Here is a 22,474-nt window from a genome sequence, read left to right as displayed (position 1 = left end):
TGTTGGTGTTTTGCAGCGTGTTGGAGATACTGTAAACAGTCGAGGCTTGGTAGCAGGTAACTGTAAATACTCATTGTATTGTATTGTATTTCAGGGTACATGGCCCCTTGGTGACGTGAATGCACACATTGTGAAACCTCCAGTGACACCTAACTGAAAGCGCAATGTAGTGGACCAATGAGAAATTACAGAAAATTAAATTCCATGTTGATGCCGATAGCTCGCTGTCTGACTTTTCTTTCCTCCCAACCTTTATTTGACTACATAGAAATAAAAACAGGATTGATCTGAATTCAAGAGTGCTTTCAATAGGGACTGGTTTTCATTTCTAAATTTTGTCTTGTTTTAAGGTGGTTTTCTGTATACGTTAGCACATTAAATGCAAACCTACAGGCTTTGGCAATTCGTTTTTATCAATGATGTTGTTTGAAAATACCTCCCTTCCACAAACATAATCTTATACACTTAAAGCACACCTTAAAACAGTTATCCCAAAATGATGTCACTGTAAACACACAGCAGACCTATTGACTTTATCAATTAGATTCTAGTTAAATGCGTTCAAAAACACCAAATCCTCCCCCGCACACAAAATGCTGGTAAACATGCTGTAGGAAGGTAGATCCCTGACTATGGTTGCCCCCAACTTTTTTGCCTGGTGTTTTGCTGGTTTTCTGACTTAGTTGACCTGGGGCCCTGCTATTCAGGACCCCAGGCCCACTGCTCTCTCTGTAAAATGGATTCCATGTACCTTAGGTACATATCTAATTGGATACTGAGTCACCTTATCAGTCCCTGTACAGTGTACCTTAGGTACCCAGGGCATAGGTGTACCCAGGGCCTACCAGGGGCTGCACCATGTATTATGCCACCCCTGGCTGGCCATCCAAATCTGACACAACTGGCTGCTCGACAGCTGGGGCAAGGTGGTGTAATCACCCTTTGCTTTAGATATAGTATACCTATATCTAACCCTAAAATGGACACATGTATTCCTATCAGTCACTCCTATGGCAGGCCTTAACAATCCTGAAGGCAGAGTGCTTGGAATAATGTGAAATGGTGCTCTGGCATGAGCTGAGCCCGTTTGCAGCTTGCGGAACCAAGTCCTAATAGCTGTTCCATGATAACGCATACCATATACTCTTAAGTGCATTATAATCCTCGCGGTTATATGCCAACTATGGTATCGCTTTATCAAAACATGTCGAGTAAGGTGTCATACGAATTGGAATACTAACCCCTCGTCAATTCTGGCGACGGGGTTAGCATTCCACCCTTCTAGAGGGACACGACATGTATGTAACCTGTAACCCCGGTTAAAGTCAGACATAGCCTTAGCTCCACAAAATGGATGCTGCCACCGAGACACAAGTCTGCCCTCCTGCTGCTGGGAGTCCTCCCAGAGCAGGAGGCAAGGACAAAGGGTTTCCTGTCAGGGGCGGTGCCAGCACCGTCCCAGACAGGATTTTGTGTATCCTAGGTAGGCAGGGCTTTAGAGGAAGGTGACTGCAAGTGGCACCCCGGTACTACTGTGCATAGGCCGGCTTGAACCAGTTCTAGGGGCACTCCAGTCCCTGCTCTGGGGAAAAGCCCGCCAAAGGAGAGGGGTGTAACCACCCCCCTCCTAGTCCCACCCATAGGGCAGGACTTAGTCGCGTGCCAGCCCCCTTTTTCAGGATAAAGGTAGGAACTGGCCCCCTTCCAAATTAGATCAATCTTTGAATCCTGAACCGACTTTCTACGAGAGGAACTCAAGACTCTTCCTAAGATTTCTCCCTTGTGACTAAGGAGTAGTCACCCTGCAGCAGCAGGCACCACCCAAGCATCGCGGTCTGCTGTAAGTCTCTCCTCCGGATCAAGACTGCCCAGCACGACGAGAACCGGCTTCCCTGGCACCTCTGACCTCAACCTGCATCATCAGCCCAGCTGTGATCCGTGGGTGTGACGAGACCTCGAGGGACCGGCCATCTTTAAAGACTGCACGACGCTTGTCCAGCACGACTCCCGAGTGACCCTCGACTGAGTGCTTTGGGGTAAGAGAAGCCCCGACCCTGAGCAGCTCCAGCACCGAAGTTCAGCCCCCCTGCATCCACGAGATCTGCGTGGGGCCCTTCTGCTCTTTGCTGCTCACCGCATTGTCCAGGTCGCTTGCCCGTTGGCTAGTGGCCCTTTCACGACGCTCCACGACGACAAACACTGCTGGTCTGGTTGCTCCAGACTAGCCCTTGCTCCCCTCCAACAGAGGAGCACCCTGGACCCTCCTGGTCCACTCAAGATGCCATTTTAGGTCCACCGCATGGGCCTTGCATTTGCCAAGACTTGTTGCCCAATCCTGGGTCCAGCGACGTCAGAAGCAGATACCTTCGTGGGACAGCTCGCACCTCCATTCTGGTCGCCGACAACGCCTCCTGGTCCGAGAGACTGCAGAGCCCAGCAGCGCCCACTCACCTGGTCGAGGTGACTTCGTCCGGTGCCACTCTGGTGCCCACCTAAATCACTGGCTAGTGATTCAGAACTTGGTCCCCTCTGCTTTCAGGTCTTCTTCTTCCCTGATCCAGGCTTGGATCACCACGAACCTTCTTCACTGGCCGCCTGCCAGCAACTTCTTTCTTCAGGCTCCTGGTTCTTCAACGAGGGTTTCCGACGTAACTTCAACCCTATGCAGCAGCAGCCCCTGGGCTAGGTAAACCAAGTACTCCGGTGCTTCAGCATAGTCCAACACTCTAAGTGTTCGGATCCACTCTTGTTTTCGACCCACCTAGTCGGGTTTGCCCGAGAACAGTAACTTTGCAACTGCTAGCCTCCATAGACTTTTTCCCGCCTTACGCGTGAGAGTTCCCACTCTGCACACGACGTCCACAGGCCCCCTGCATCTAATCTAAGTGTTTAGAATTGTAGGCCAAGCGATTCCTAAGTCTATGAGAATAGTTACTTACCTGCTAGTAATTCGCATTCCACTTTTGTAATATATGGTTTTTCGTGCCCCTAGGGCATTTGTGTAAATTGTGCGACTTAAAGTATTTTCTTAAGAGTTTTGTTATGTGCTTAGCTCCCTGACTCATAAAGAGTTCAGGGTAGTCTTGTTATAAATAAATATCTGTTTATTTTCATAACAACTTGTGTGGTGTCCTTTCACTTGGTGTTCAAGGGGTAATGTGATGGTAAAACAGCTGGCTTAACACGCCCTCTAGAGTCTTAGCCTTAGACTGCTCGTATCCATGCTACTAGGATAGCTGGTCTATAAGGTTGACTTACAACCAATCATCAATAAGGGTTGTTTGGACTGATACAAAGTGCTCACTAGAATAGTGAACATTATATATCAGGCCAACTTCTCACATTGGTGGGCAGCGGTTGGGATTTGAGCTTGCTGTTGTTTTACCACACATATCCTAAGAATATCATTTGAAAGATCACATAAGTACTAAGGTACATATAACTTAGCTTAGAATACTCTGAGTTCTACTGAACCAGCTGTTGTAGCTCCTAGGGCCTAGCACACCCTAAACTACAACTCTAGCAAGGGATCAGTAGGCAAACATATAGTGTAGGTAAGTGCACCACTTACACCTCACTAGAAAAGCATGTCTACCCATGGAGAGTCTTCAGAGACTCCCCTTGTGGCCATTGACCCTCCACAGGTCAAATCAAGATATGCAGCACTCAGTTTCCAGGAGATGAGACAAGTGTGTACCTCCAGGAAACTGAAACAGGGGTCTAACCCCACCATTCCCTTTCTGATAGGTCTCTTAGAGACATATGATGCGAGAAAAGTTTCTCAGTTAGATGGGAATATGCCAGCCTTAGAGGGTACCAGTGGTGATCCAGACCTCTTTGACACTGAGAATGCAGTTGAGGAGGAGGATCAAGAGAGACTCTCTGGGGGTGAGGCAGAAAAGGGTCCTGAGTTAGTCAGCAGACTCACTAGGGCCAACTTAGACCTACTTGGGCAAGGATCTGGGGGACCCCCAGTACTGACCCTAATGAGGCCTAACCTTGGAGTTAGAAGAGGTAGATCTCCTTCTAGGGACTCCAGTATATCTCTTCACTCTAATGCCTCTTCTCAGAGGAGAAGGATTTCTCCCCAGAGGAGATTGACTTCCCCTCAGAGAAGAGAGCATGAAGCAAGGATGAAGCAGGCTAATCTGAGGATTGAAAGGGAAGAACTTGCCCTGGCCAAAGAAAAGCTTGCCTTTGCTAGAGAGCAGCAGATGAGTGGGACAGTTCCCACTGGTGGCAGCAATCTCCCAAGAGAAAAGGAGAAGGGTTTAGATACTAAACACCTGACAAAGATAGTGCCCCCCTTTAAGCAAGGGGATGACATCCAGAAATGGATGGCTGCTTTGGAGAGGGCCTGCACTGTGCAGTGCATTCCCCAAAGTCAGTGGGCAGCTATACTGTGGCTCTCCTTTGATGGCAAAGGTAGAGATAAGCTCCTCACTACTAGAGTTGAGGATGCTAACAATTACCAAGTCCTGAAAAATACACTGGTTGATGGGTTTGGCTTAACCACTGAGCAGTACAGGTTGCTGTTCAGGGATACCCAGAAAACTCAGTCTCAGGATTGGGCTGACTTTGTTGATTGTGCCACTAAGGCTTTGGAAGGCTGGCTACTGGGTAGCAAGGTTACTGACTTCACAGGATTGTATAATCTTATTATGAGAGAGCAAGTCTTAAATAATTGTCAGAACCAGTTATTACACCAGCACCTGGTAGACTCTGATCTGACCTCTCCACAAGAATTGGGTAAGAGGGCAGACAAATGGGTCAGAACCAGGATTAGGCCTAAGAACCAAGGTGGTGACCAGAAAAAGGAATCAACCAAGCCTCAGGAGAAGGGTGGAAATAAATCTGCAGATCAAACCACATCAGGGCCCCAAAAATCCTCTGAGGGGGGTGGGTCCCAGAATCCTTCCAATGCCCAGAAGAAACCTTATTGTTATCCCTGTAAACAGGTGGGTCATTTGAAAACTGACAGCAGTTGCCCAAAGAACAACAATAAGGAGAACATACCCCCAAGTAACATTCCCAAACCTCCTGTTACTACTAGTAGTAATCCCCCAGGTGGTGGGAGTGCCCCCAAGAATTTGGGTGCATTTGCTTTGGGAGTTCCTGGGGACTCTGGCATAACCAGGTCCCCTGACTTAGATACTTTTGTCTGTGAAAATGGCATGGGGTTTGCCAACTTCACTACTTGTCCCAACACTTTGAGCAAGTACAGACAGGAGCCCCTCATCAATGGTATAAAAGTTGAGGCCTATAGAGATGCAGGGGCTAGCATCACCATGGTGACTGAGAGTCTAGTCCCCTCAAGGCAACTTTTACCTGGTGCCACATACCAGGTGACCAATATTGATGGAGTACAAAGAAATCATCCCATGGCAGTGGTAAATCTCAGCTGGGGAGGTGTCACTGGCCACAAGAGAGTGGCAGTGTCACCAAACTTGCCTGTAGATTGCCTACTGGGGAATGATTTAGAGCTCTCAGCCTGGGCTGAGGTAGAGCAAGAAACCCATTTTAAAATGGTGAACCTCCATGGTAAGGTTAGTGGGACAGTGATAGCCACAGCCCCAGTCCAAGATGTCCTCCCTGAGCAGGTCAGGAGGGCTGTGCCAGTCACAGCCCAATCTCAGACAGCTTCCTTCCCAGAAAAGGTTAGCAGGGCTGTGATGGTAATAGCCCATACCCAAACTGAGTCCCCTCCTGAAAAGGTTGGTGGAGTTGTGATGGCCACAGCTCAAACTCAGACAGATAATAGTGTTGTGAAGCCTGAAACTATGGATCACTCCACGCAGACAGAGAGTATTGAGGAGGAAGAGAAATCTCCCTCCCACCAGACTTTAGGAAAGGATCAGCCTCCTCAGGGAACTGATCTGACCCCTTGTGAAGAAATTGCCCCAGAGGTAGTCAGGCCTAGCTTGGCAGAACCCCTGATGTCAGTGGACCCTTCCAAGGTGGGACCCAGTCTGGAGCAGGTAACCTGCCCCTCTCTACCCTGCCTCAGTCAGCCCAGGACTGTAGAGGTCAGGGAGGCCAGTGTTGGACCCCAAAGGGCCCCCTGTCCAAAAGAACCCCCCAATCAGCAGATTAAGGGCACTGAAGCTAGTAGTCCTAGCCAAGTGAAAATAAAACAAACTCCTGAGGGATCCCCCTTAAATTTAGTTAGGGACCTCCCACAGATGGACACTGTTGGGCACAGCCAAACCTGGGACCTGAGGGCCCCAAACCTGACCTGTCCCTCCAGTAAGCCAAACAGAGGGACTCAGCCTCCAGCTTTAGGTAGCCAGAGGTTGACCCTGAGAGCTCAACACAACTCAGTCTTGGAAAGAAAGGCCTCTATGGTGGATAATGATTGGAGGAAGCTGAGCCCAAAATTAGTGGAGCCTCACTTCAGTACTCCATCTCAGCACCAGCCTTGTACTTTGCCAAAACACACCACAGGTAGAGATTCCCTATGGTGGAGACCCTCAGACACCCTTAGGGTGAGGGATTGCTTAGTGGACCATGAGATAGGGGGTAACCATGCCAGTGCTGGTACTTCCTTATATGGCCACTTAGGCAATATAGGCTTACCTGTCAAGGATAGCCTTATCTCCTTTCGTTTGGGGGGGGGGGTTATGTAGGAAGGTAGATCCCTGACTATGGTTGCCCCCAACTTTTTTGCCTGGTGTTTTGCTGGTTTTCTGACTTAGTTGACCTGGGGACCTGCTATTCAGGACCCAAGGCCCACTGCTCTCTCTGTAAAATGGATTCCATGTACCTTAGGTACATATCTAATTGGATACTGAGTCACCTTATCAGTCCCTGTACAGTGTACCTTAGGTACCCAGGGCATAGGTGTACCCAGGGCCTACCAGGGGCTGCACCATGTATTATGCCACCCCTGGCTGGCCATCCAAATCTGACACAACTGGCTGCTCGACAGCTGGGGCAAGGTGGTGTAATCACCCTTTGCTTTAGATATAGTATACCTATATCTAACCCTAAAATGGACACATGTATTCCTATCAGTCACTCCTATGGCAGGCCTTAAGAATCCTGAAGGCAGAGTGCTTGGAATAATGTGAAATGGTGCTCTGGCATGAGCTGAGCCCGTTTGCAGCTTGCGGAACCAAGTCCTAATAGCTGTTCCATGATAACGCATACCATATACTCTTAAGTGCATTATAATCCTCGCGGTTATATGCCAACTATGGTATCGCTTTATCAAAACATGTCGAGTAAGGTGTCATACGAATTGGAATACTAACCCCTCGCCAATTCTGGCGACGGGGTTAGCATTCCACCCTTCTAGAGGGACACAACATGTATGTAACCTGTAACCCCGGTTAAAGTCAGACATAGCCTTAGCTCCACAAAATGGATGCTGCCACCGAGACACAAGTCTGCCCTCCTGCTGCTGGGAGTCCTCCCAAAGCAGGAGGCAAGGACAAAGGGTTTCCTGTCAGGGGCGGTGCCAGCACCGTCCCAGACAGGATTTTGTGTATCCTAGGTAGGCAGGGCTTTAGAGGAAGGTGACTGCAAGTGGCACCCCGGTGCTCACTGTGCATAGGCCGGCTTGAACCAGTTCTAGGGGCACTCCAGCCCCTGCTCTGGGGAAAAGCACGCCAAAGGAGAGGGGTGTAACCACCCCCCTCCTAGTCCCACCCATAGGGCAGGACTTAGTCGCGTGCCAGCCCCCTTTTTCAGGATAAAGGTAGGAACTCGCCCCCTTCCAAATTAGATCAATCTTTGAATCCTGAACCGACTTTCTACGAGAGGAACTCAAGACTCTTCCTAAGATTTCTCCCTTGTGACTAAGGAGTAGTCACCCTGCAGCAGCAGGCACCACCCAAGCATCGCGGTCTGCTGTAAGTCTCTCCTCCGGATCAAGACTGCCCAGCACGACGAGAACCGGCTTCCCTGGCACCTCTGACCTCAACCTGCATCATCAGCCCAGCTGTGATCCGTGGGTGTGACGAGACCTCGAGGGACCGGCCATCTTTAAAGACTGCACGACGCTTGTCCAGCACGACTCCCGAGTGACCCTCGACTGAGTGCTTTGGGGTAAAAGAAGCCCCGACCCTGAGCAGCTCCAGCACCGAAGTTCAGCCCCCCTGCATCCACGAGATCTGCGTGGGGCCCTTCTGCTTTTTGCTGCTCACCGCATTGTCCAGGTCGCTTGCCCGTTGGCTAGTGGCCCTTTCACGACGCTCCACGACGACAAACACTGCTGGTCTGGTTGCTCCAGACTAGCCCTTGCTCCCCTCCAACAGAGGAGCACCCTGGACCCTCCTGGTCCACTCAAGACGCCATTTTAGGTCCACCGCATGGGCCTTGCATTTGCCAAGACTTGTTGCCCAATCCTGGGTCCAGCGACGTCAGAAGCAGATACCTTCGTGGGACAGCTCGCACCTCCATCCTGGTCGCCGACAACGCCTCCTGGTCCGAGAGACTGCAGAGCCCAGCAGCGCCCACTCACCTGGTCGAGGTGACTTCGTCCGGTGCCACTCTGGTGCCCACCTAAATCACTGGCTAGTGATTCAGAACTTGGTCCCCTCTGCTTTCAGGTCTTCTTCTTCCCTGATCCAGGCTTGGATCACCACGAACCTTCTTCACTGGCCGCCTGCCAGCAACTTCTTTCTTCAGGCTCCTGGTTCTTCAACGAGGGTTTCCGACGTAACTTCAACCCTATGCAGCAGCAGCCCCTGGGCTAGGTAAACCAAGTACTCCGGTGCTTCAGCATAGTCCAACACTCTAAGTGTTCGGATCCACTCTTGTTTTCGACCCACCTAGTCGGGTTTGCCCGAGAACAGTAACTTTGCAACTGCTAGCCTCCATAGACTTTTTCCCGCCTTACGCGTGAGAGTTCCCACTCTGCACACGACGTCCACAGGCCCCCTGCATCTAATCTAAGTGTTTAGAATTGTAGGCCAAGCGATTCCTAAGTCTATGAGAATAGTTACTTACCTGCTAGTAATTCGCATTCCACTTTTGTAATATATGGTTTTTCGTGCCCCTAGGGCATTTGTGTAAATTGTGCGACTTAAAGTATTTTCTTAAGAGTTTTGTTATGTGCTTAGCTCCCTGACTCATAAAGAGTTCAGGGTAGTCTTGTTATAAATAAATATCTGTTTATTTTCATAACAACTTGTGTGGTGTCCTTTCACTTGGTGTTCAAGGGGTAATGTGATGGTAAAACAGCTGGCTTAACACGCCCTCTAGAGTCTTAGCCTTAGACTGCTCGTATCCATGCTACTAGGATAGCTGGTCTATAAGGTTGACTTACAACCAATCATCAATAAGGGTTGTTTGGACTGATACAAAGTGCTCACTAGAATAGTGAACATTATATATCAGGCCAACTTCTCACACATGCATATTTTATTTTTTATTTTTTAATGCAAGCGGGTTGCTCTGAGACATACATAAATCACTGCCACCTTCTCCTGTGTGCGGAGTCAGGCGTTTTGATGCACAAAGACGCGGATTGCTCCGTGACCTTTAATGAATAATATAGCAACTCATTTGCATGCAGTGGTGCTCTCCCTTCCGGATCAGCACTGTCCTTGTAAGCGCCCCCGATCCCACCTCCCCTGCGCGCGCCGTGATGCTTGGGAGCTCACCAGATGCCAAGCACGACCCCCTGCAACGCCCCAGAGACAGAGGTCCTGTTACCATGCTGTGGCTCCCACGGTGTCCAGGGGTTACACTGCGCCTCTCTTTGAGTCGAGTGGGATGCTGGGGTGGTATAAAGTGCAGGCTTTGATTATCGTCCTGTACACTTCAGAACCTGTCTAGGACAGTGGCGCTGGAAGCAAGACAAGCTCTCCAATGCAAAGAAGAACTGTGGAGTCTGTGCCCCCTGTTGGGAAGTAAACCAAAGTCATGATTTGGGTGAAGTGGGGGGCACACATACCTCGGCCTGATGCCTCCACAACCACCCCCTCCCCCCGCATTACTAATGATAGATGCACCCTGGGTGAGGAAACCTGTGGGACCCACCCCGAAAACATTGCTGATTTTGTTCTGCTCTTTTATTACATTACTGGTTGTAAATAGCATTTGCTGTGCCGGTGTAATATTGCATCCTTACTTGCACCGTCTCTCTGCAGCAGATGCTTTAACCCTCTGAGCTATCGTACTGGCGCCATCTTACTGCAGCTGCATGAGGCCGGCCCACTAAAAGCGACCACAGCCTAGAACATATGGCAATGAGGGGAATATTGTGGTAAATGTTATTAAAAGCGCGATCAGGAAAATAATTTCCAATTACAGTGCATCAGCCGCCCCTCCTCACCCGAAACCCGGCCCAAATTATGTACATATTTTTTGTTGCGCTTTTGATACATCAGGGCCTCTGATGACAGGCTCTGATAGATATAGGATTTGAGAGTGGAGCGGGCATAATTTTCACGCTCACCTGGCCGCTGCTGCTGGCCGGCATTAGACCGCAAGCAGCAGCGCGGCAGCATAACTTATTGTGTAATGGTGGCATTAGCAAAAGAAAGTAGCCGGCCCGGCCAGAGGCTCATTCCTACCTGACTGCTGCAGTAGTGTGCGAACTTGCTGATGAGGCCCAAACAACCACGGCATTCTGCTGAGTGCAGAATGACTGGAATGTGCGTGCTGTATTTTTTCTTGTTAAGTTTTTTTTATCACAGTTGAGTGGAAATGCGATGCAGACGGCGGCGGGTATGATTCCTCGTGCAGTCACAGTGACCCAGTTTCGGCTGATAATACCTTTCGGTGATTCAGGTTTTGACGGCATATCTTCCCTAACAAAAAGGAGAAGAAAATAAAAATACCGGACTGACAAAAGGAGTCACGGACAGCGGGAGGGGGGGCGGGAAAGGAGACACGGACAGCGGGAGGGGGGGCGGGAAAGGAGACACGGACAGCGGGTGGGGGGAGGTGGGAAAGGAGACACGGACAGCGGGAGGGGGGGCGGGAAAGGAGACATGGACAGCGGGAGGGGGGGCGGGAAAAAGACACGGACAGCGGGAGGGGGGCGGGAAACATACACGGATAGCGGGGCAGAAGGCAAGACAAGAAAGAAAAACACGAGTGCAATCAGGGGGAAGAAGGCTAGAGGACAGCGAGGAACAGCTCACCTTCACTGCGAAGGAAACAAAATGGCGGCCTCAAACTTCTGAAATTTTTCAGATTCGGGGGCGTGTTTTGCTGTTTTGAGTGACAGGCAACGTCACTGTCTAAAGAACAGCAAAACTTACGCCCCCAAATCCGAAAAAGACAGAGCTTCTTTGGAGGGACGGCTCTCTCCTCCAATGGCTGGCCTCCATTTAGGAAGCCAGCCAATGGTGGAGAGACAGGGCAGGGAGGCGGGTTCTGAAGCCCTACTAAGTAACATTAAATCTCCGGACTGGAAGCTGCTTCGCAGCTTATAGGTCCCTCGACCTAAAAAGAGTTCATGTGCATTGTTGACCCATGATATACTTTGGATCAGCACACATGGAAAGACAAATATTTTAGAATATTCAGAAGGAACCTTGAAATTTGTTGAATATCCTGGAGTATATCTTAGGATGTGTGGTCTTTCCTTTCTCTTATTTGCCCGTCAACTGGATCATGAATGCATTATAGTGTCCTTACAATGCCCACTTTTTCAGTTGCAACTTTTTTCTTTTTGTTTTAGCACTCCATGAGAATGCAGGTGTTTTCCAGCTGTCTCCCTAGCATGCTTATCTACCCCTGTCCCCACTGCTCTTTCACCCATGTGGTTCTCTCCCCCCTCGACTCCCACATGCTCTCAACTTTGTGTGATCCCATTCCGGTGTTGCTTTCTTGCCTATGTGCTGCTCCCCTTCCAGATCCACATTGTGCTCTAGCTAATTTGTTTTCCACACCATGCTCTACACTCCCTCTCACCCATTTGCCCCTCTCACACTGTTACCCCAAACCCCCTGTTGCTTCCCCCACCCGCTTAGCACTCATGTTGTTTGACCCATCAATTTTCAAAAAACACACAGGTCGTTATTGCCCATTTTATCATTTATTTGAGTGCACCTACAAAATAATGGGATAGGCTTTTTAGATCGAGACTGGGCAGCACATGTGCTGCTCTGCGGGGCATGCTGTATTTAGGTATTGGCTTGTAGCTCTGCCCATTTTCCATCCATCTTTTCAATTGGCTCCTGTTACTGTCGTTTCTAAATGGTTGCTTTTGATTCATGAATAGACTTAGTAGTCCCTCTTTAGTACCGCCTTGTCTGCATTTGTAACCTCCCATAAGGACTGGACTTTTTACTTGTGTTGTTACACGGCCTGTTTTATCTAGTCTGTGAGCACTATTTTCTTTAATCATTTTCCGCCCATTGCAGACACAAAGTGCTTTCCTGCAAGGGTGCCTGCTTTGCCTGCAGGCGCCGCAATACGGTTTCAGTACGGCGCCCACTTTTACATTTTTATTGGGCCAACTTCATAAAGTGCTTTCTTTTTGGAAAAGCGCCCCATACCGTGATTTCACTTCAATGGCAGCTGCGCATCTTTCTTTAGACAAGCCGCGCCTAAAGAAAGGGGCGTGACTGCCATTAAAGTGAAAGCACAGCATGGGGTGCTTTTACACAAAAAAACAATTTGTCAACTTGACAAATGCTTTTTTTTTTTAAGTATACGCGCCCCATAACGCGCTTTCACTTTAATGTTGGCCAAGCACCTTTCTTTAGACACCGCACGTCTAAAAAAAGGGGTGCTTTTTGCATTGTCAAAAGGGTCTCGCATGTGCGAGAGTTTAAGCGATTGGAATTGTAAACGACAATGCCTTTTATTTATCTGGTTTGATAATTAAACACATAAATAAAAGGCATTGTCATTTACAATGCCAATAGCTTAAACTCTCGCAAGTGCGAGACCTATTGCATCGCAAATGCTTGTTATATTACGCCATGCTGCACAGCACTGGGGACGTTGCACAGCATGGTTAAACGCTATTGGAAAATCTAATAGGTCCCAAATGCGAGATCTACTTGCTTTGCCAATGCTTCTTTTCTCTCCCAGCCTGCACTCCAGCCCAGGAGCTGACCTTCCTTTCTAATTGTATTTACGAACGTGTGCAGGTAAACCTCAGGGCTTGCTATTAGGTCGGAGCGAAAAAGTGAAACTGAAAGTTCTCCTAGTAACACGGAAATCCCTCCCCCTGGCTTTGGCTGAGTTGCGAAGACTCCTCCCACCACTTCCCTAGGTCCAGACAGGCCCTCATTTACTTGTAACCAGTGGGCGTAGACGTGCTGCAACCAATCAGGGCTTTCGCTGTCCTCTGAGCAAAGCAAAGGCGCCATTTGTGCAGGTAATATTAGCTATTTTCGATTCCGCAGGAGTGCGTGTTAAACGAGGAAAGGTTGCAAGTAATTCTTAAGTTGTGCGGGTTTCCTGGCCGTGTAGTAAACAACATAGGCTGGTTATGACTGAAGATGGGAAGGGACACTTTTAGGGAGTTCACTTTTAGCTAAAAACACTTCTCTTCGTTGTTGTTGATAAAATGCTGTAATGTAACGCTTGCTAGTTGCCCAGGACGTACCGTGACGTGTTCAGATGGATTTAGCTTTTGTAGGCAGCAATATTGTGCATGCCAGGGTTTGTAAGCCCTTCGTGCTATTCGTGACAAGAAAGTGAAAGTTCCAGAATCAATGCAATATGTGGTTAACAGTACAGCGTGACGTGACTGGCGACTGCACGTGTGATACAGGGACATTTGTCAGATATATAAGGAAACCCCAGGCAGCTGGTGTTTTCAAGCAGCAGCGGTGGTTTGCGGGAGAAGCGTCTGTGCCCGAAGCGTTCCGTTTGCTATCCTAGCACTGTAGCCACTTCCACCCCCGCATTCTATCCTTCCATTGTCTCCTACAACTTGCCACACTTTCTTCCCCCCCCCCCCTCTTTTAACACAATATAGAATGTACAAACACATTTTTGGACCGGAAATTCTTGGCAGCTTCTCTTAGGTAATGTCTTAGTTCCTGGACGAAATCTTGAATACAATTGAACTACCCTCAGCTGGCGACGAACTGAGTGCATTATTCCTAATGGCAGACTTAGCACACCTCTTAGATAGCTCTACCTTTTTAGGTCATAAGCTACTTGCTAAAGACATCTTGGGGACATTCAGAAAGTTGACCTAGAAATGTATTCTTCCCGTTGCTTGGCATTGGCTTTGTGGTTTGTAACTCACGTTTTCTTGCTTTCCATTTGCTGGCTCTATTTGTTTTAGGCTGTCCAGCTTGAGTTCGGACCTTCCTTTGATTAAATCCAATTAACAGTATTGTTCTGAGCGCTCCCTTTCTGTAAACCGAGGGCAAATTTTAGGTGCTGTAATCTGAGGGTGCTTTTTTCCTTTTCTTTCCCTGACTTCAAAATGAGAGGATTTCTGTGATAATCTTGCTGGATAATGGGGGCAGGAAAGAGTTTTTTTAGCACATGACAACATTTAAATGAACTGTGTTGTATTTCAGTGTATATCAGAATTACGAACACAACTAAGGCACATTTTTTGTTATATCTGAAGTTTGTTGGGAACACATACTTTAATATGATTAAAACAAATCATTACACTATGTGATGCAATTTGCACACATTTTCGTCTGTGCACTGTATGCTTTTATTAGTGAAACAGTACGTCTGTGTAAATAGGAAGAGGTGTGGCGTAGCAGCCAGGGCGCCTGACTCCGGTCCACGGGGGCTCACGGTTCGATCCCCTGTGCCGGTGGCAGGTAAGCCCAGCACCATGTGGCTCTGGGCAATATCTTGCTTAATCTTCTCCCCAGTGCCTTGACACACTCAGGTAATTGTTTGTGCTTTACAAATACTGGATTTCAATATAATGGTCATATCAATTGAAAATACGTTGTCTGTAACGGCTGTGTCCTACCACACCGTGTATATGCCACTCTAATCTGCACCCCTCCACTCTATTCTGCACCACTCCAATTTACATCACGCATCTGCACTACTTCACTCTATACCTCTCTACTGTACACCTGCATTCGACACCACTCCAATCTAGGTCACACCAATCTTCTCTGCACAACTCCACTCTATGCCACTCTGCAATAGTGCACTCTACGCCGCTTCACTTTATGCGAATACAATGTTCACCAATGCACTTTACTCTGTAACATTCAACTCTATGCCCCTGCACTCTACGCCAATCCACTGCACACCAGCATCTCTAATCTACTCTGTACCACTGCACTCTATACCACTTTATTCTATGCCATTACACTCTATGCTGCTGTACGCAACTGCACTCTATCCTGCACCACTCCACTCTATGCACCTTCACTCAACTCTGAAGCAGTCTACTCTATGCCACAGCACTCTACGTCACTCTGCGCCACCCTACTCTATGCTACTGCACTTGATGCCACTCTGCTCTTAACCACTGCACTCTACTCTGCGTCACTGCTCTCTAAGTCACTGCACTGACACTCTACTCTGCAGCACTGCACTTTCCACCACTCTGTGTACTACTCCACTCTGCATTACTTCACTCTATGCCACTGTACTCTACAGCACCCACTCAACTCTACGCCACTGCACTCTACACCACTGTCCTCTACATCACTCAACTCTACTCCACACTGCTCTTCGCCACTTTACTGTAAGCCACTGCACTCTGCGACATTCCAACCCTATTATGCATTACTCTAATGTACGCGACATTCCAACCCTATTATGCATTACTCTAATGTACGCCACCGTTTTCTACGATGCTGCATTGTATGACGCTGAATTCAGCGCCACTGTACTCAATTCCACTGCACTCAATTCCACTGCACTCTACGCCACTACAGTCTGCAACTCTCTACTCCAGGGTTCTCCATAGTCTTTCCTGGAGCGCTAGATCCATGTCTGATTTTTAGCATATCCCAATGACACAAATGTACTCCAAGAAACCCTAGTCAGCAGTTTTCAGCCTCAGTGGTAGAACAAGCACCACTGCGGCCCCACAAAGAGGCACAGCCTTGCGAAGAACATTGCAGGGATACAGAGAAAGTTCCAACCAATTTTGTGGTTACAGCGCAGGTAAGTCCACTCGTCACCAATATAAAGTAGCCATTAGAAGTAATGGGGTAACCCAGTAACCCTCAGAACCTGGGTTAGGCCATTTCGTTGGGCTTTGGGGAGGGGAAAGTTGCGCCCCAGCTCCCTATTTGATCTTCCTTCCTACTTCTGCACTGCAATCTACTTTGTTTAGACATCTGTGCTTTGCTTGTTTGCAGGTTAAGTTTGGGTGTTCAAGGTGGAAAACTAACCTGTAAATAGGTTCGAGACCCATCTGGGCTTTGAAAGCAATACAGAGCAGTTTTAGTTTTACTCTGCATGCTCCTTGTAGCCAATGATAGGTTTCAAGGGTGGCAAAGATTTGAGCCAATCTCTTTAAAGTGACACTGTTGGGACAGAAAACACCTCTGCATGGTAACGGACATGCACCCCTGCTTTAAGTGGCAACTGTACTGATGTCTGGATCTAATGTTGATTTTTATTGTCATTAGCAGAAACGGATCATGCGTATGCGCCACGACATAGGTGTGTCTCATGGTTTGCCGTCTTATGCCAGAAGGGGCGACCAAAGCACTACTTTCTTAGTAGTGAAAGGCTGCTGCTTTTTTTCAGGAGTTAAGCAGCACAAGCACGGTGGTGGCAGCATGCCGTGTAGTGATTAGCAGGAGTGAACAGGTCCTCTTCAACCTGTGTCACTGGAGGGAGGCCAACAGGCCTACTCATTCAAAGTTCCGCTGCTGTGTGCTTACCTCACTCATTGGCCTACATCAGTCTGATGTGGGGTGCTATACAGCTTATGAGTAGTGCATCTGGGCTGAGTGTACGTGTACCTGTGATTGGTACAATACATGGCAGGCTATGAGTTCCATTTTATGGGACCCAGAACTGCATGGCAAACATGAGGTGTGTATTGCTGTATTCTGCTAAATTCCTGTAAGCTTGGTGGGACAAGCTTGAGACAGGAGCACCAGGCTTCTCCCATATACTTCAAAGGGTGCTATTTGATTCAGAGAGAGATCACAAAGAATAATGTTGGGGCCTTGAGCAAACCTTTTGATACACATGTCACTGTGGCTGAAATCCAGGTGTGAACTCAATTCACTCCCATGGTCTGTGATGTGGGTCTATCAGCTTTGGAGTCGCTCTCACTGTGACAGACTCCTTTCAAGAGTAAGAGATGACAGATGAGTGGTTACTTCAAAAGAAAGCAGACCCCCTACATAACCTTCAATGACTCTGATCCTAAATCACTTTTGGTGTGTGGAAATGGACTAAAATAGTGGAGCGTGAAACCCCAAACATTGTCAACTGTCAAGCAGCCAGACGGGCTGTGTGAGGAGGAGAAGCTATGCAAGATTTCTGTCTGTGACTGGGACTAGGGTCCAAGGCTTGCTAGTCTCCCTGCTGGGTGAGGGTATATCATCCAGGGAATCCAAGACCTCCTGCCCTGGAGCACCAGCGCCTGCCTGCTTGCCAAGGCAAGTGTGCTCTGTGGGGGAGAGGAGAGTGGCGGCGGGAGGGAGGTCCAGTGGGAAATCCTAACGAGTGGACTCCCTGAGTGAGGTGGAAACGGCTGCTGCACCGATCTGGTCATTGCCCATATGTAGGACTATGTTGGTGACCCCTGTTTGCCAGAGGAGGGTCACCATGTAGTGAGCCTTGGATAGTTCTGTGCTGATCTGCCGGAGCTCATGTGTGGTGAGGAGGTCGCAACCTGTATGCCAGGAGGGTCAGCTGCAAAGTAACTGTAATCATCGCTGTACAGTTTGGGCCGAAGCCCTTATGCAGTGAGGGAATGGCAACCCTGTATGCCAGGAGCTGCTGCTGTGGATGGATTGCCATGTGGAGCGGGCCGTAGCCCATGCGTGGTGAAGTCAGTGAGCCCATATACCATGTTTGGCTGCCGTGTGGGCATCTACCTGGCCGATCGGGTCAGTATCCGTGTACGGTAAATATACAGTGACCCCATATGCAAGATGGGGTCACCGGACCTAGCAAGAGGTGTGCGCTGGCCTAGAGAGTCACTAGAGGAGGTAGGCACACCGGGATGAGGGATCAGCATTACACCATCTCTCCCTCCCGTACACTCCTCCTGTGGGATGGGCCAAAGATTTAGCCTGCCACGTGCAGCTGCGAGGATACTCTGGTTACTGTGGGGGAGCTACCATGAGTGAGGAACTCTGGGATTGTTGCATGCAGTGAACTCACCTGAACCAGCTGCTGCCGCTCCGATACTCTGAAAGCTCCGATCCTGTAGGTGCGGATAAGAATGAATTCAGTCCAGTTGGCCCTAGGGGGAACTTGCTAGCTAGATAGCGCTGCAGCGTTGGACCACTTTTGACTTTGATACATAGTCGGAGTGAACTTTTGAGTTTTGGACTAGTAGTGGGCCTACTCTGGATGTTGACTAAAGTGAATGGGGAATAAACACAATCGCTATAGTGAGCAGGGCTTGGGACACAGGGAACTTTCTACGAAACACTAAAGCTCTGACCTCAGTGGACTGATTAGTCTGTAAATGTCGTATTTCACTTGGTGGTGTTAGCAGTAAAATAAAAATACTTCTCTATAAATACGCTATTCTTGTGGGTCAAGTGCTGAAGGGGTACGTGGTCCAGTTGCTCAAGATCCCTTGTAGGTCGGGCCCCGGGATATCAGCAATAGGAGGCCCTCCACTTTTGGGCCCAGTAACTCCTGCTTGTCCCTGGCTCTCAGAAAGGGGGTCTGACAGGCACAAAGTCTGGATGTTTGGTTTGGAATGTTTGTAATTTTCTTTCTGGCACAGGCATAGAGAATATTGCAATAGTCAAGTATCCTCAACACCATGGGCCGGTATATGTGTATGCACTGCACTAACTGTAGTAGAAGTTAGATTTAGTTTTCTGTTTATGATGACAGCATCACATTTTAAGTCCTGGAGTGGAATGGAAAATGAAATAAGAGGTTGATCTGCTAACACCTGACGTCAGTCACTCGAATCGTCAACTTGATATTCTCCAAAATTCTCCCATGTAGGGTCTTAGACAATTTTCTTCTTTTTTGTGAATGCATGTTTGGGGAACTGTGAAAACACGTGTTTCAAGCAAAAGGAGAGTGAGTTAGTGTGAGAGGGAGAATATATATATATATATATATATATACATATCCCAACATCAAGTTTCCGGCAGACGCTAAGCCTCAATGGCGGCGGGCAACACGGCAGGGACGCCACTCACAATATCCAAACACATCCAGTTTGCTGCGAATAAACTCACACTGGTGCCGTGGCCTCTATTCACAAACGCTTTTATTAAGTTTTGCAACGGGTGCCCAACGCGTTTCGCTGTTGCAGTCACAGCTTGTTCACTGGTGGAGATTTACCGATACAATGTTTCATTTAAAGGGAAAGAGACTAGTTCCGTCTACAATCGATAGAAATAGTGAAAAGACTCCATTATCAGTTTAAAGCAATCTTAAACAGTGAAGTTCCGTGAATTTAAAATTTAAATGTAAATATGATAGAGCATTTAATAAGCATACCACTGCAAATGATATTAATGAAGGATATTAAGCCCAGGTGGGCGATGCATAATTAGGCCTGATTCAAAAAATTAATACATAATAATAAGAATGTAGTTTTGCCCCAGTGGGCTTAATACCAAACAGACCAAACATTGCACCATATTACAAACTGTAATAGCAATTGCTATCGGTTTTCCAAGTTTCTTTTGAAAAATAAAGTCCCGCTCAAGTGAGCATAAGTCAATTCATAATCCTGATCTTCAAATCTGTCAAATAATTCTTTCTGTAATGGAAACAACATATAATTTCTAATTTAGTGCCAAGGAACTCTCTCATAAAAAATTAAAATCAATCAGTTTAAAAAATCATCAAAGTGCAAATAGACGCAAAGGTACAGACACAAACAAAAGTGATACTTGAATTCCTATCTCAAATGAATTGCCAATTCTTCGTCAAAGTTTAACCCTGTAGGGATCATGGTGTTAAACCTTATAATCATCTTGGACTCGAGTTTTCTTAACTCAATCGTGCGATTTCCCCCTCTTTCCCTTTGGGGCACTGAATCTAGCACACAGAATTTGAGGAGATTTGGATTCTGATTATGTACTTCATGGAAATGGCGTGCAACTGGATATTGCCTATCGTTATTGGAATTTGCTCTGAGGTGTTCCAGAACTCGTAATTTCGCTTTCTTGGTAGTGCTCCCTATGTAATAGAGATCACAAGGGCATCTCAACGCGTACACAGCAAACTCAGTATCACAGGAGAAATGTCTAGCAATTCTGAATGCTGATTTATCTTTACTAAGTTTTACAGTTTTGCAATTCTGACTGTACTTGCATGCCTTGCATCTCATGCAGGTGAAAAAGCCTTCAACAGGGTTCAATCTTTTCTTTTCCTTTATTAAGCTGCTTGTAAGGCTATCTTTTAGTGACTTACAACGTTTGAAAGTGACAGATGGGTATAGTCCTACATGTTCCTTAAGGTCCTCATCTGTTCTCAATACTTCCCAAAATTTGTTTAAACTTTTTCGTACCTCCCAAGCCTGGGTGTGGTAAGTTGTTATGAACCTGAGTTTTTTATCTGGTTCCTTAATTTCTTTAGATTTGTTCAAAAGCTCATCTCTGTTAAGCTTCTTCACTTTTTCAACCGATGCTAAAATGGTGTCTTCTCTGTACCCTCTATCTCTGAATCTGTTGCACATTCTTTCCTCTTCTTTATTATAGTCCTCTATCGAGCTACAGTTGCGTTTAGCACGCAAAAGTTCTCCGAACGGGATACTCGCAACAAGATTTCTGGGGTGACAGCTTTGTGAGAGTAACAGACTATTACCAGCTGTCTCCTTCCTGTGTAGTCTGCTGTGTATCGAATTTGTCTCAATAAAGATTTCTAGATCCAAGAAAACATTTTTTTCTTTACTGCTCTGGCTGGTGAACTGGAGATTGTAGCTATTCACATTCAGTATTTGGAGGAATTAATCTGTTTTCATTTGATCTCCATTCCAAATACAAAATATGTCATCTATGTACCTGGCCCAGAGGACGACATGGTCTTGGTACAATCTGATGTTCCGGACCACCTGCTTCTCCCACCAGCCGAGGTAAAGACCTGCAAAGCTGGGGGCGAAGCAGGTCCCCATTGCCGTCCCCTGGGTTTGCCTGTACAGAATTTTATCAAAAATGAAAAAGTTATTTTTCAAGCGCAATGAAATCATATCCAGTACCATCTCTGTGTGGACCAAATATGACAAAGATCTTTGCTTTAAAAAGTGTCTGCAAGCATCAACTCCAGCATTCTGTGGAATGCTCGTGTAAAGACTACTAACATCCATACTAAGGAGCAGGTAATCTTCTTGCCACTTTATCCCCTTGATTTTGTTTAAAAAGTCTCCTGTATCTTTTATGTAGCCCGGTAGGTTCTGCACATATGGCTGTAGAAAATAATCTACATACTTTGATACATTTTCCAATGTGCTACCCCTGGATGACACTATCGGTCTACCTGACGGTCTAGTGGCATTTTTGTGACTTTTTACTAACATCCATACTAAGGAGCAGGTAATCTTCTTGCCACTTTATCCCCTTGATTTTGTTTAAAAAGTCTCCTGTATCTTTTATGTAGCCCGGTAGGTTCTGCACATATGGCTGTAGAAAATAATCTACATACTTTGATACATTTTCCAATGTGCTACCCCTGGATGACACTATCGGTCTACCTGACGGTCTAGTGGCATTTTTGTGACTTTTTAATTGACCAGAGTGCCACCTACTCTGGTCAATTAAAAATCAGAGCAGACAGTCTGTGTTTTCAGGTGCTGATGTAGCAGCAGGGTGCTAAAAAGTGGATCTACAAATGCACCCATAACACTAGCACAAAGAAGTTAAGCTCTCACGCCTCACAGCCATCAGCGTTTTGTGAGCAGCACCTATGGAGGAGCGAAAAGTAGGCCCTACCCTGAATGGTTCATCCAGTCCTATAAAAGTGACCTTTGTCCAACCATAATTAATATGAGGGAGTTGAGAAGCAATGCACAAGAGTTAATTCAGCTTCCCCGTGTAAGTGAGAAATCAAGGGAGAGTCAGCCCACTAATTCAGGCAGTGAGAACACCCTAAGTCCACCATGGACCTTTCTGTAAAGTAACTCTCCCCCACTGGTAGTTATATTGGAATGCTTCATCAAAGTCCTGCCTGATACAAGGTGTGAAAGGGTAAAGATACCTTCAAGGGATTTTGATTGTAAGATTTTGAATAGTTTTAATGATTTTAATCTAAGACCCACATGAATGATAGTCTGTAAATAAATTCAGCAATTTTAGTAAAACCAATTTTGATATGGTCACACTGTGTGATCCAAACATAGAAAACAGAAGAACAATAAACGCTCGCACCACCTCCTTAATCGGGAGCACAGTTGTGAAATCAATCTGCTTCAAAAGAGTAAGGTTACTCTTTTGAAGCAGATTGATTTCAC

General features: G+C 47.2%; 1 protein-coding gene across 1 annotated transcript in view; it reads left to right on the top strand.

Moving 5' to 3' along the window:
* Window positions 1-13,213: 13,213 nt before the first annotated feature.
* FAAP100 (FA core complex associated protein 100) overlaps window positions 13,214-22,474 on the top strand; it is a 308,450-nt gene continuing 299,189 nt past the window's right edge. The window contains exon 1 of the mRNA XM_078654230.1: window positions 13,214-13,288. The gene's annotated coding sequence lies outside the window, so the exon portion shown is untranslated. The remainder of the gene's footprint in view (window positions 13,289-22,474) is intronic.

Source organism: Lissotriton helveticus, chromosome 7 (assembly GCF_964261635.1).
Source record: "Lissotriton helveticus chromosome 7, aLisHel1.1, whole genome shotgun sequence".
Classification (NCBI taxonomy): domain Eukaryota; kingdom Metazoa; phylum Chordata; class Amphibia; order Caudata; family Salamandridae; genus Lissotriton; species Lissotriton helveticus.
Note: the sequence above shows the minus strand (reverse complement) of the source record. Positions and strands in the feature narration are given on the sequence as shown.